The 13,708-nt window shown below is 36.5% G+C and overlaps 1 protein-coding gene across 1 annotated transcript in view; it reads right to left on the reverse strand.

The window, feature by feature from the left end:
- Positions 1–7,530, reverse strand: part of RBBP8 (RB binding protein 8, endonuclease) — a 79,300-nt gene extending 71,770 nt beyond the window's left edge. Inside the window, exon 1 of the mRNA XM_081148769.1 lies at positions 7,303–7,530. The gene's annotated coding sequence lies outside the window, so the exon portion shown is untranslated. The remainder of the gene's footprint in view (positions 1–7,302) is intronic.
- Positions 7,531–13,708: the final 6,178 nt, after the last annotated feature.

Here is a 13,708-nt window from a genome sequence, read left to right on the forward strand (position 1 = left end):
TTAACAATTCAAGTTAAATGAAGAGATCATCAGACTTTTTTTATTTATACCCGTTTCTTCCTTATTTAGCTAAACTAGTTCTATCATTATGCAAACAAATATGGTATTTACTTAATTAAAGCACATAACTGGATGTTTAGTTTTCTATTTTTTACCTATTCTACTAGAGCCTTCATCTAATGCATTCTTCAGAGCCATGCTAAGATCACATTATAAGTTATAATGAATTATTTCTTGTAACCAAACCCTTTTGGACACAGTCCAAGACAAACTTGTACTATTCAAAATTCTATGTTTTACTATAATAGGAAGTGTTACTTGAAGGTCTAATGTAGTCAATCTGTTTCTACTATAATTTTACCAATGTAAACTTAAAGTCTTTGGATCAATGCTGGACACAAAGTATTTTCAGAGTACATACTAATTGTTCATTTTGCTGCTGTCTGGCCCTTTTAAAATTGGCAACCAAATTCAGGAAATGAAAAGTAGTTTATTAGAAAATACCTTTCTCACAGAAGATCAGGTTTCGGTGCATCTCAGGTTTTGTGGGAATGGATCAAATACATCAGAAAAAATAGGCTGAAGTTCCTCACTTTCCATTTGAAATTGTTGGACTCATTTCTCAGAAAATCCATTTTAGTTATATAGTGTATTAAAATTATATTGGTAAACTAAGGAAAAAGCAGTTTGGCCATATCTGTCCTGTGATAATGATGTCCTGGACACCTTTTTGGGCCCTGCTCACTCCAACCTTTGCAGTGGTAACCAGATTCATGCAGGTGAAGCCTGACAGCCCCTCACCGGGACTTTTCTGTCCTGGGGCTTCTCTGAAGCCTTTGGAATCAGAAGCACAACCTGAAAGTTTGAGGAAATTAACAACTCATGAGGCAACACTTAAATGATACAAGTCAAAACTGGTGGATAAATGCTCCTCTTGCATGTCTTCGGCTTCATGGCTCCTAAGAAGGTATTGGGATTGATCCCCATTTGCCCATAGTGGGGGATGAACTCTAGAATGCTCTCTTGTATTGGCCTTCCCTCCCTTCTCCTTTCCTTCTTCTAATACCCCACTTCTGTTCCCTGGGATGACTTCCCAAATAAATAATTTGCATGTAATCTAGAGGATTTAGACTCTACTTTCCAGGGAAAACCCAAACTAAGAGATAATGGTTAAACATGAGATTTATTTCCATTTCACTATTTTTAAATTATTAATGGAAAATTTAACATTGAACATTTGTATGCATGGATAGAAGTCAGATTAATTGTATGGACTACTTTGTAAGAATGTTAATGCTGACCCAAGTTTGGTTGAACATGTGCATTTGAGGCTATTTTCTGATAGTGATAATGACTGGATTTGAAGAAACTCATACACTCTTGTGCAGTCTCTTATAGGCAAGAGAATCTTTTCTTGGTGCTTCTCAAACTATACTGGACATCAGCATAATCTAGAACATAGGTAAATAGGCAGATTCATAGGATCTACCCATCAGAGATTCTAATGTGATGTCTAGATGGAGTTTAGCAATCTTCCTTTTCAATAGGCATCTCCCAGGTGAGTCAGATGGTCCAGAGATTACACTTTGAAAAACATGGCTACATTATTATAGTAGTAATACTGCTTTGTGTAATCTATGACTATGGAGTAAGTTATAACTAACTGACCCCACAGGGATTGAATTAGTACTGTTAATATGTTCTAATAAATTGAGCTTAAAACCACTGAGAAGTCAGATTAAAAAGATAATCCAATTTTTATTTCAGAGTCACTGTACCCTTCCTTTGTAGAAATTTTATATGATACTACTTACTTGGCTTTAACATTAGTATTAACGTGGTTTGTTGTGGTAACAAGGAACTGCTAAGAATTTAATTTACATTAGATGTGTTTAATATATGCTTACTGGTGGAACTAGAAAAGGTCATTCATCTCAAAGAAGTAAACACATCTTAAAGAGTAAAACTGTGGGAAAAGAGACTGATGCTGTCATGCTGGAATGGACTAAACAGCTTTCCTTACTGAATGGCCTATAGCCAGGTTCTGGTGTAGCCAGGTTCCAGGTTTCTGGCCCATAGCCAGCTTCCAGTGGTTAGTTCTATATTATAATTTAAAAACAGTGTACTTGTTTCTGAGCAACATATATTTGTTTTAAATTTTGTCAGACAATTGCTTGGAAAGTGACTAGAGCAGAATTTAACAGATCATTAAAATGCTATGTAGATGGTATTTACCATTCAGTTCTTATTATATATATATTTTATATCCTCACCCAAGGATATTTTTTTCCCCATTGCTTTTCAGAGAGCGTGGAAGGGAGAGAAAGAGAGAAACATCAGTGTGAGAGAGACACATCAATCAGTTGCCTCCCGCAAGCACCCACTGGGGCCAGGGATGGAGCCTGCGACTGAGGTGCTCACCCTTGACCAGAATCAAACCTGAGACTCTTCAGTCCTTGGGCCAATGCTCTAACTACTGAGCCAATTTCATATTATTGAAAATTAATTACAATATTTATATTTTCAGAAAAGTGAATGAATAAAGTTATTGATCTTATATTTCTCAATGTTTCAAGATGCATTCAGAAAGTCATTAGATCAAATGTTTTTTATTTGGAAGTAAGTTTTTCTCACTCCTAATGTAAATCATGGTAGAAAAAGTAGGCGAAGAACTTTCAAGGAAATAGACTTAAGATAGAACTTTGAAATTAAAAATTTGCCATGCAAGTTATATTTTCACTTTGTCAATAATAATAACTTCTAAGAAATAGTGTTATGATTACTTTTAAGGCTACATGTCTTTAACATAATGAGCCATAACATTCTTTATTTCCCAGTTCACTTTTTGATGTATGGCATGTTTGGTGGTTACTCCTGAATTATCCAGATTAGCTACAGAGAGTCCCCAACTTAAGGTTTTTTCAGGTTTATGGTGCAAAAGCGACTATTTAATGAATAGTCACATAAGATTAAATTGCTTTGCAGCTAATAAAATAGTTTTAATAAGAATGTATAATTAGTTGGCTTAATTGGCAAGTGGTACTTTTGTCTTTAGGTATACCATCCATATACAATCTTTTCAATTTAAGAGAAAAAATTTATTTACCATGGATATAAATTCAAATTATTAGCACAAAGGTTGTTTGTACAGCAATTAAACATCTTTCAGGAAATTAAAGTTGATTGCAAGAGCTCAATAAGATCAGTTTGTGTCATAAGTGGATCTATTTGTTGGTTCTAATATCAAGTCAACCTATTTCCTGCTCTTAGGTCTTAGAATGTTTTGTCACACTATTCTGAACTCCATTCTGATTAATGACATACATTTCATAAATATCTTACATGTGAACTTTGTTCATTATCTCCATCTCCTAATCAATTAATGAGTCTGAAGCTAATTTAATATTATTTTTAGAAAATGTTAAATTCTATTCTGCCTTACTTATTAAATCCAAAACATTTTGGACTCACTCTCCCTATCATTTACTATCAAGGAAATGCAATATAATTTAATATTGATCGACGATAAATTTAATTTGGAAGATAATCTTTTGGAGGAAAAAACATATTCTAGAGCCGTGAAGAAATAATTCAATTGATAGTAGAAATTCTTGGATAACTAACTTGATGTCATGTAAGATAATAGATATAAAATGCCTTGGAAAAACTCAGGTACTAGGCACAAGTAAGGTGTAATTTGGTCTGTTTATGTGAAAGTTCCTTTCTTTGGTATATAGATGATTAAATTTGAATTTTTAGAAATTATTTAAACCACCTTGATATATTGCTCTCAAAATATGTTTAACAATGGCTTCTTGACTCTTTAATTGGATTCAATTATATGGGTTTCTAATTTTTTAATTTAATAAGGTTAAAATGTTTTCCAATATTAAATCTTAATGCTTTCCAAGGTTACTGATTTAGTTTTTGTCTCTGACAAAAATAAAATGTATATTCAAGTTAAACTTTGACTTTTCTTACTTAAGCTATTTGTTGAAATTTATTATATATTCTGTTAATGGTGTAGAAGGGATATTGACATTTGCTGCACTTAATATGTTCTAGGAACTTTGCTAGGTGTTTTACACACAATATATTATGTAATCCTTCCAACAACTCTTAGAGAATGGTATTAGTTTTCTTAACTTACAGAGGGAGAAAAGAGAACTCAGAGGGGTCAGTAATTCCCTAGGGTACACTGGTTTGTAGCAGAGTCAGTATTCAAACCCATTTCAGTTTGGCTCAAAAGCTCTATGTTTTTCAACATACTACTCTTTCTCTTGCCTGTAAAGATAAGAAACAAATGGAAGTGATTATTTTCTAGAATCCACTTGGACTGAATTAAATTTACCAAATTTAGAAGTATTCTTCAGGTAAGATTTTCCCTGTGAAAGAAAGGTTAGGAGAATTAACATTTAGTTCTAGGAATCAGAGTAGAAATTTTTAAGCCTTTGCTTCTCAAGCTTTCTGTAATCCCATTTCCTTGGAATTCCTCAGGTTAAAAACATTTAAAGCATTTTTGAGCACTTGTGTGCAAAGCACTGTATTAAGAGCTTACCCCTTAAATAACAAGTTTTATCACCTCTTAACATGGGTTTTGAATCCTGCAATTCTGGTCTTCATAATCTTATTGAAATTTTCCTGACAGTTCTAACTAAACTTTAGATGGCTTTTTGGGAAAATCCTAAACTATATTCATATAAAAGTGACTAAAACAATATAAAAACACACACACACACATTCTAAGAAAATAAAAAATTGAGATAATTTAAAGCAATATTAAGTCAGAAAATGACAGCAGGACCCACAAATATGAAGGACTGTGAAGCCAATATGAAAGAATGTGAGGCACTCTTATCAGTTTGATATAAATTTTATGATGGCATTAAGAGACTAGGGTTTAAAATGATAGTCATCTTCATTACCAATGGCAACTCCATAAACTCAGTCATTATGCCAAAAATGTTTGGGGGCAATAATGATATAGATTAAAATATAAAAGCAAGTAGTATATTAGTTCAGCAAAGACTCATTAATATAACACTATAATACAATTTAAATATTTTACAAATCCTTTAGAAAACAGATTTCATGTGGCATTCAGAAGAGTTGATATAGAGTTAGTGACAAAACTATTGATCTGGGCTGTTACTGAGGAAACATGTTCTGGTGGCATTAGGTTGTGTAGTAATAATTTAGCTACATTTTGCGCCTTTTCATTCAACTCAAACATGAGGAGTTGGATTCCTTAGTTATCTTTAAGAGTCCTTCTAGCTCAAAAATGTTATGATTCTAAGTGCTTTTGGTAGGAAACAAATGCAGATATTCAGGAAGCAAAGAGGTTACTGTTAAGAAAGTTAGTGTTGTTGACAAAAAGAGTCATTGTATGAAACTGTGTGGCTGGGAATAAAGACAAAGGAATGCATTCCCAACTAGACTTAAAGAATGAAAAGATTTTTAAGTGAGTAGAACACTTTTTGACCTGGCCCTTAGATGATGTATGGCTGTATAAAACACAATGCACACATACTAAAAACAGACTCCTAATTTGATTGCCATATATGTATATATCCTTACTTTTAATCAAAACATCACAGTGTATTAATATTTTAAAGGAATGAATTTATGGAAAATACATAAAAGTCATTTAACAGGACTTTCATATATTTGAAACTGAAAATCCTATTAAATGAAAACTGTAGACTCTCTCTCCAAAATGTAAAGTTAGGCTTTAAGCATTACCCATAGATTTGATATGAAAAGGTACATCTAGTTTCTAAGTAGCTTTCCTCAAAACCATGAACATGAAAAATACTCATAAATAACTTGCAGTCCTAAATTAATTTTATTTTCAAACAGTAAGCCCTGTATTCAGCGTATGGTTTTTAAAAGTTTACATTATTATGTGTAATAGATTCACTAGAAACACTTAAAGTATACTCTGTTGATATATACCTATGTCTTGCCTGAAAACTAATTGAAAAAACAAAAGTTCAGCCAACTAAAATTTTTGATCCGTATTCCCCCCCAAATTGTCAGAACACAGTTTATGTTGAAAAAAATAAATTTTGGCTTGCTGAATCAGCACATTCCTTTTGCAGCTTTTAACATTACATGGCTTTTTAGAAGTCTAGCTGAATTATCAGAAGTTTTATGCAGAATTGCCTTGGAGAGTAGGATTAAAAAGCATCCAAAGGATTTCCCTGCAAATGAAATCTCATCTCAGTGTTTATTCTCTCTTTAAAAAATTCTTTATTAACATCCTAACATCCTAAAGAAACCCTAATAGCCTTTGAGTTTGAACATAATAACAAAGTGAGAACTCTAGGAACAATGAAAAGAATGCTTCAGTCTTGCTCAGTTCAAGGCAAAGTCATATTAAGATGTTCTACAAAAGCTCTTGACATGAGACTATTCAGTATAAATCTGTTAAAAAGTTATTTTAATTTCCAGATAAATTCATATGTCAACTGTTATGTTAAATTGATTGAATTTGTGCATTGAATTCAATCTAATATCAAGGGGTTAGTTTGGTATGCCAAGATAAATCTAAAGGGATTGGTAATTTTCTTTTTAAATGAGACAAACTATTAAAATAAATTAATTGGATCCATGAAAGACAGAAAAGAATTACTTTAAAATATAAAGGAAAGGAAGAACCAAATTTTCTTTAACCGCAAAAGTTTTTCAGGTGTAATAAGGCATGATAAAAACCTGTCTTCATTCCTTTCTTTTCAGCTCAGTAAATGCTTTTGAGCTCCAATAGTTAATCAGTTACCAGATTCCACATCTTTGTTTTGCACAACCCTCAATTCTTGCTGTGAATTGTTCCTCTTAATGTACTTAGGATCACCAAGGAGGCCAACACCATTGTTTTTTTTTACACCTTAAAAAAGCAATTATTATTTCATCCACAATTAGATTACCATTTAAAATTGTTACCATATAGCAGCAGCCCATAAAACATAATAGTATATTATCAAAGAAGTAGATGGCTTAAGATGAATCACTAATAGATGAAATATATTTAGCAAAGATAGCTTTTTAAATGGCTATAGCCATGCTCAACTTACAAAAAAGTATAGCAATAAAGTGCATTATATACCACATAACCTTTATCCAAACAAATCATTGAACATATATGCAAGGTTTATAAAACCATATCTAACCAGCTTTATGTAAAAGGTATAATGCAGGTATTATGTTAAAAATAGGTATCTTCTTAAACATTTAATTTAAACATTTAATTTAAGCTTCCAAAATTGCAGAGAAAATTGAGAAAAAAAAAATGTATTAACTTACCCTTCAGTTTATTTGGAAAACCTCTGCTCTTGGTCAAAAGCAGGAGGTGTTTCACTGCTGACTTTCCCTGAAGCTATGAACTTAAACAGTAAATCAGTCAGTGGAAGCCACCTCTCTGGACCACGCTAGAGTTTGCTAGACACTACTGCTATGTGGAAGAGTTCTGCTGCATCTAAGCTATATACAAAGTGCAATGGATAACCTAATATGTCTTTCATTTAACTGGCTGGGCAGGTTTCTACAGTCTGTGGAACATGGAATCAAACCAGAATATGTTGGCATAACAGGCCAGTCAGACCGGTTCTTCTGTAGATCCAGAACCCGTCGAACCAGTCTGCATCAAAGGCTAGCCCAACAAGCTGCAGCGGCTCAGCTCTGCTAAGCTTGTACTGGGTGAGTTATCCCCACCTGCCGTCAACTCCCAACAAACTGCTCAGAATGTTGTAGCCTCCAGCAAAATAATTCAGAGTTCTATTGGGAGGGGTAGATCTGTGTCAGGTATAGCAAGAGTCCATTGTTATAAACCTCTCATTGTAGATACTTGAGTATCTATCATCCTAGGAGGTAGGTAATCCCTTTTAAACTGTACTTCAGGCTCTCGGCCGACTAAAGCCTCTAGAAAGAGATTATCTACGGTAATGAAGAATCCATAATGCCTGACCTTTTCCACTGGTCCACTTGGCTCTGTTTGGTCTAGCTTAGCCTTGGTGGGGGTGGGGGAAGATGGGGGTGGGCGATATTCCCACAAGAGTAGTGGCCCTGAGAGGTAGAAGGAAACTTTTTTAGAGTGAGGGAAACAAGGTAGATGTTGACTAAGCATTTGCCTAGGTGTGCTGTCCTCCTTGTACTTGAACAATCTTCATACCATTTCAGTCCAAGATTGGAAAAACTCCTATTTCTACATACTAGGGCAACTTGGAGAGGTTTTACTTCGAATATTCAATATTTGAACACAAGGTACTGATATCTACTAGGTGCCAGGAACTATGTCAAGTACAGGGTTACAGTGGTGAAAAAGACTAGTTTAGTAAGAGATGGGAGGAATGTTTAGGTTCCCAGTTAAACATGTCTAATACTCTTTTGGGAGGAAAAATTGAGCAACAAAAGATCACATTTTGACAGAAATTGGTTTATATTAAGAGACCTCATGTGAGATTTGTCCTTACTCTCTCATAATACTTGAACATTTAGAAATAATCTTTTTTATCTACTGATGTAGTGATTCCCAAACTTTCCTGCTTACATGTCAGTGCTGATGAAGAACACAAATTACTGGACCTTACCTCTAGAGATTCTGATTCAGTAGCATTAGACAGACATGAGTAGAGCAAGGATGATGGGCCAGGTACAGAAACTCACCAGGGCAGAAAGCCCTGGATGCCTAGCAAGGGGGCAAAACTGGGAAAACAAGAACCTTGTCCCCAGGGTAATCTATCTTCCCCTAGCATATTGCTGGTCATGCGGCTTAGACCCCCTGAGTGTTTCCTTCCTAAAGATAACATCTAGGCCTCAGTTGTATTTCAGCTCCAGGCCCAGAAAAGCAGCAAAACCAGACAGGCGGTGCAGTGGCTGCCTCAGGACCTGCCCTGGCACCGACCAATCATTGGACACCATGACCCTGACAGAGCACACCAGGAAAGCTGATGAATATTCTATTGAGACCCTCCCCTAAGATTTCCAGCTGCAAGAAAAAGATAAATACACTCAGGACAAAGGACCCAGTGTGAGCTTCCAACCAGGGGAGCACACTAGCACCATCTCCTTCCTACTTCTTCCCTCAGAGGGGACCCCACGAGATTTGCCACCAGGGGAGCAATGGGCAGTAGCAGCTCATCCCTGGCTTACCCCCTGAACCTGTCTCAAGGCCCCTTTCTCTTTCTGACTTCTCAGTGAGCCAAAGCAGCCCAGTTTAGGTTCCCCCGTTACTTTTATACTCCTTCCTTGTTTCACCATCCTAAGTATATTTTTGCTGCCATCGTGGACCTTATACCCTTTGGCTCAGTGCTGTGAAGCCCTTCCCTTCCCCCCCCCCTTTTTTTTTAAGTATATCTTTATTGATTTCAGAGAGAGGAAAGGAGAGGGAGAGAGAGAGTTGAAACATCAGTGATGAGAGAGTCATTGATCAGCTACCTCCTGCATGCCCCCGACTGGGGATCGAGCCCCCAACCCGGGCATGTGCCCTGACTGAGAATCGAACCCTGATCTTCTGGATCCTAGATCAACGCTCAACTGCTGAGCCACGCTCTGCCGGGCTGCCCTTCCCTTTGGATAGCCCCATCCCCTATCCCCTTTTCCTTAAATAAATTCAATTTTTCTTTATTCACCATCTGAGATGGTTATTTAGCCTTCCCACACAACACTGACTCTAACCTTTCAAGTAGGTCTGGATATTACCCAAGCACTTACGGTGATTATGCTGCAATTGCTGCAGAGACCAGAGGCGCAGAGTCCATGTTCAGCTTCTTATCTATTTTTTGTACCTAATTAAACAGGATACATATTAATCAAAAGTTACTGCATTTTTGTATGTCCACTGTCCAGAACACTGACACTTAGAAAGTTTTTAATAAATGCTTATTAATTATCTACTCAGTGCCAGGGCTTGCTAGATCCAAGGGGAATCACAACTTGTAACTATTATGTGAATCAAACTACGTTAAGTACTATAATTATAATAATTGAGGTAGGAGCACAGAAAAGGGAGCAAGTGTGACTGAGTATGGGAAAGGCTTCACAAAGGAGATGGATTTTAGAGACTTTCCTTTCTTAACCATCACCAAAGATTGCTACCTGCAGGGTAACAAAAGGTTGAAGGAACAAAAAAAGAATGCCTTTGATTTGATACAGAAATAAAAGTTTTAAGTACTTGAGGACACCATGACCTGAAAACTTAGTAATAAGGTTATTTTCTAGAGGAGTGCTCAGCAAATTTTCCCACAAGGATCAGAGAGTAAATATTTTAAGGCTTGTAGGCCAGATTGTCTCTCTTTCAACTATTGAACTCTAACATGATAGCATAAAAACAGACATAAACAATAGTCGATGAATGGGTGTGGCTGTGTTCCAGTAAAACTTAAAAAGAGGTGATAGGCTATATTTGACTCCTGCTCTAGAATGAAACCTGTGAAAATTAATAAGAATGCATAATTGGTTAGGAAAATGGGCTTGGGAGTCAAAAAGACTTAGGTCCCATCCCAGTTCTGTTCCATATTAGCTTTGTCATCTGAGTCAGGCATTCATTTTATTTATAAAATGCAGAAGAAAGTAATAGTTGCTAATCCCTAGAGTTATTGTAAGATTCAAATAATTTAATTCACATGAGGCTTTAATGAAAAATCTAGTACAGAAAGGGCCCAATAAAATGTCAGCTAAAAATAAAACTAGTTGAACATGGGTGTTTATTTTCATTAGTTCTTAAAGCCACACTAACATGATAGTAAAGAACCAAAGATGCCCATAAATTTTGGAAGAAGGAATGAGAATGAGTGATGACTAATTTAGCAGAATAGAGAGAGGAAGTGTACTTGCAATAATAAAAACAAGTCTGCCTTTGCTGCAGAACCTTAGAAAACTTGAATTGGAGTTACCTTTAAATAATTTGGGGTATTGGCGGGGCTTTAAATGGGAGGACTGGTGACAGAAGATAGGTAGGACTTACTGATTTATTCTGGGAGAGATTGTCCCAGGTTGGTTCTGGACTTGAAAATACCAGGCAGAGCTGAGGGTGAATGGTAAAGCACCACACTGAAAGCAATGAGACTGTATTAGTTTCCTATGGATGCTATAACAAGTTACTACAGACTTAGTGGTTTAAAAGAATACACATTTATTATCTTACAGTTCTGGAGGTTGGCAGCCCAAAATGAATCTCACCAGCTACAGTCAGGGTAGCAGCAGGGTTGAGTTCCGTTCTGGAGGCTCTGGGGGAGAATCTGTTTTATTATCTTTTCCAGCTGCTAGAGGCTGCCTGCATTTCTTGGCTCATGGGCCCCTTCCATCTTCAAAGCCAGCAATGGCCAGTCAAGTCTTTCTTACACTGTATTATTCTGACACTGACTCTGCTGCCTTCCTCTTCCATATTTAAATCCAGCCGTATAATACAAGATCACCTCCCCATATTAAGGTCAGCTGATTATCAGCCTTAATTTCATCTGCAACCTTACTTCCCTGCCATGTAACATTACCATAGTCACAGGTTCCTGAGATTAGAGGGTGGACATCTCTGAGAGACCGTTATTCTGCCTACCATAGAGATTAAGTGAAAGTCTCTATATTGAATGGTGAGATGCCCAGATCCATTCCTCTGCTTGGCTTCTCAATGCTAGTAACCAGGTTCCTGCGCCTCACTTAGAAAGCAGAAGACTGGAGAATTTCTCTCCAAGAAAATCTCAAAACTCTCATCACCCTAATGCAGTAGTTATTAACTAGCAATGATTCTGCCCACAGGGGCCACTTGGCAATGTCTGGGGAAAATTCCATTTTATTTTATTTATTTTATTTTTTTAGAGAGAGAGGAGGAGGGTGGAAGAGGAAGAAAGAGAAAAATAAAATAAAATATGATTTTGGTATTAGATTTAAACTTAAAAGGTTTTTTTAAATGCAAGTGTTAAATTCACTCACCAAGGGTTAATGTTCAAAGATCACAAAATGAGGAAGGCGATCAAACTGTTACAAGTACAAACTTGCACATGCAGAAAGTGTGCACATTTATACCCGCCAATATTCATAAGTAAGGTTTTGCAACATACTATCCAACAGCTAGTAAAACCTGATCACTGTGAAATTAAGAGCATGTTTTACCTGAATAAGCCCAAATCAGGAAACCTCATTTTGAGCTTGCCTCAGTTACTCTTAGGGTACATAAAACATGGATTAGTTAGTTGGTTAACATCCCGAGCCTCAGTTGCTTCATTTGTGAAATGAGGGAGTTTAATTGGATATATTCTAAATATCTATTTAGCTCAATACTTTTATTCTGAAGTTCTTTTGGACAAGTGAACGATTTGAAAACTGTGAAAACAAAAGCAAAATAGACCAATGAAGGAGACATTTTACAGAAGAGCAATTTTAAAATGCAAGCTAATTTTAAGGTGTGTCCTCTCAAAGCTGACGCTGAGATATGGATTCAGGAGCAAGTGATTTATTAGAAATTTGCTCCAGTGTGAAATCAGTAAGGGAGGCAGGAAAGCAGGGCCAGAAAGAAGAATAAGAAAAGCAAGGCTATGGGTTCAGCATCAGCCTGGTCCCAGGGAGCCTGAGAGCATAAATTACAAAGAATGAGTTTATCCCACTTGGAGGCAAAGGAACTAGGCTTTCATACCCTGGAGCCAGTCAGTCGCTGGTGACCGGCTACTCCAGGGTTTTATAAACTTCCGGGCACTTTTGGCTCTTCGAGAGAAGTGGCTCTAGTAACCCAAGAATATTCCTTTGAAGAAGGTTGCAGGCGATAGGGAAAGCATCGTTTCTTCAATAAATGGTGCTGGGAAAACTGGACAGCCACATGCAGAAGAATGAAAATGGACCACTGTCTTAAACTATACACAAAATTCAACTCAAAATGTGTTGAAGACTTAAACATAAGGCCTGAAACCGTAAAACTAGAAGAACAAATAGGGGGTGAGCTCCTTGACGTTGGTCTTGGCAATGCTGTTTTGGATTTGACACCAAAGCAATAGTAGCAAAAGCAAAAATAAAGAAGTAGGACTACATCAAACTATAAAGCTTCTGCACAGCGAAAACCATCAACAAAATGAAAAGGCGACTACAGAATGGGAGAAAATAAAAAAGTGGTTAATATCCAAAATATCCAAGGGACTCGTACAACACTTAGCAAAACAAAAACAAAAACAGTAACCCAAACCCAAATAAATCAAATACTAAGTGGGCAAAGGACCTAAACAGACATTTCTCTCAGACATACAAATGGCCAACAGGTACATGAAAAGGAATTCGACTTCACTAATCACTATAGAAACGCTAATCGAAGTCAGTGAGGACCACCTCATACCTGTTAGGATGGCCAGTATAAAAGACAAGAGGTAGCCTTGGCCTGTGTGGCTCAGTTGGTTGGAGCATCGTCCTGTACACTGAAGAGTGAGAGTTTCATTCTCAGACATGGCACATACCCAGGTTGCGGGTTCGATCCCCAGTCGGTGCCTGCAGGAGGTAACCAATATATGCTTCTCAGATAGATGTCTCTCTCTCTCTCCTGCCCTTCCTCTCTCTAAGATCAATTAAAAAAAAAAAAAGACAAGAGATGAAACTGGCTAGGATGTGGAGGAAAGGAAACCCTTGTACACAGTTGGTGGGAAAATAAATGAATACAGCCAGTATGGAAGACAGTACAGAAGTTCCTCAAGAAATAAGGATTTGAACTATTACATGATCCAGCAATTCTACTTTTGGG

The sequence above is a fragment of the Miniopterus schreibersii genome, assembly GCF_964146895.1.
Source record: "Miniopterus schreibersii genome assembly, chromosome: 10".
Taxonomy (NCBI): domain Eukaryota; kingdom Metazoa; phylum Chordata; class Mammalia; order Chiroptera; family Miniopteridae; genus Miniopterus; species Miniopterus schreibersii.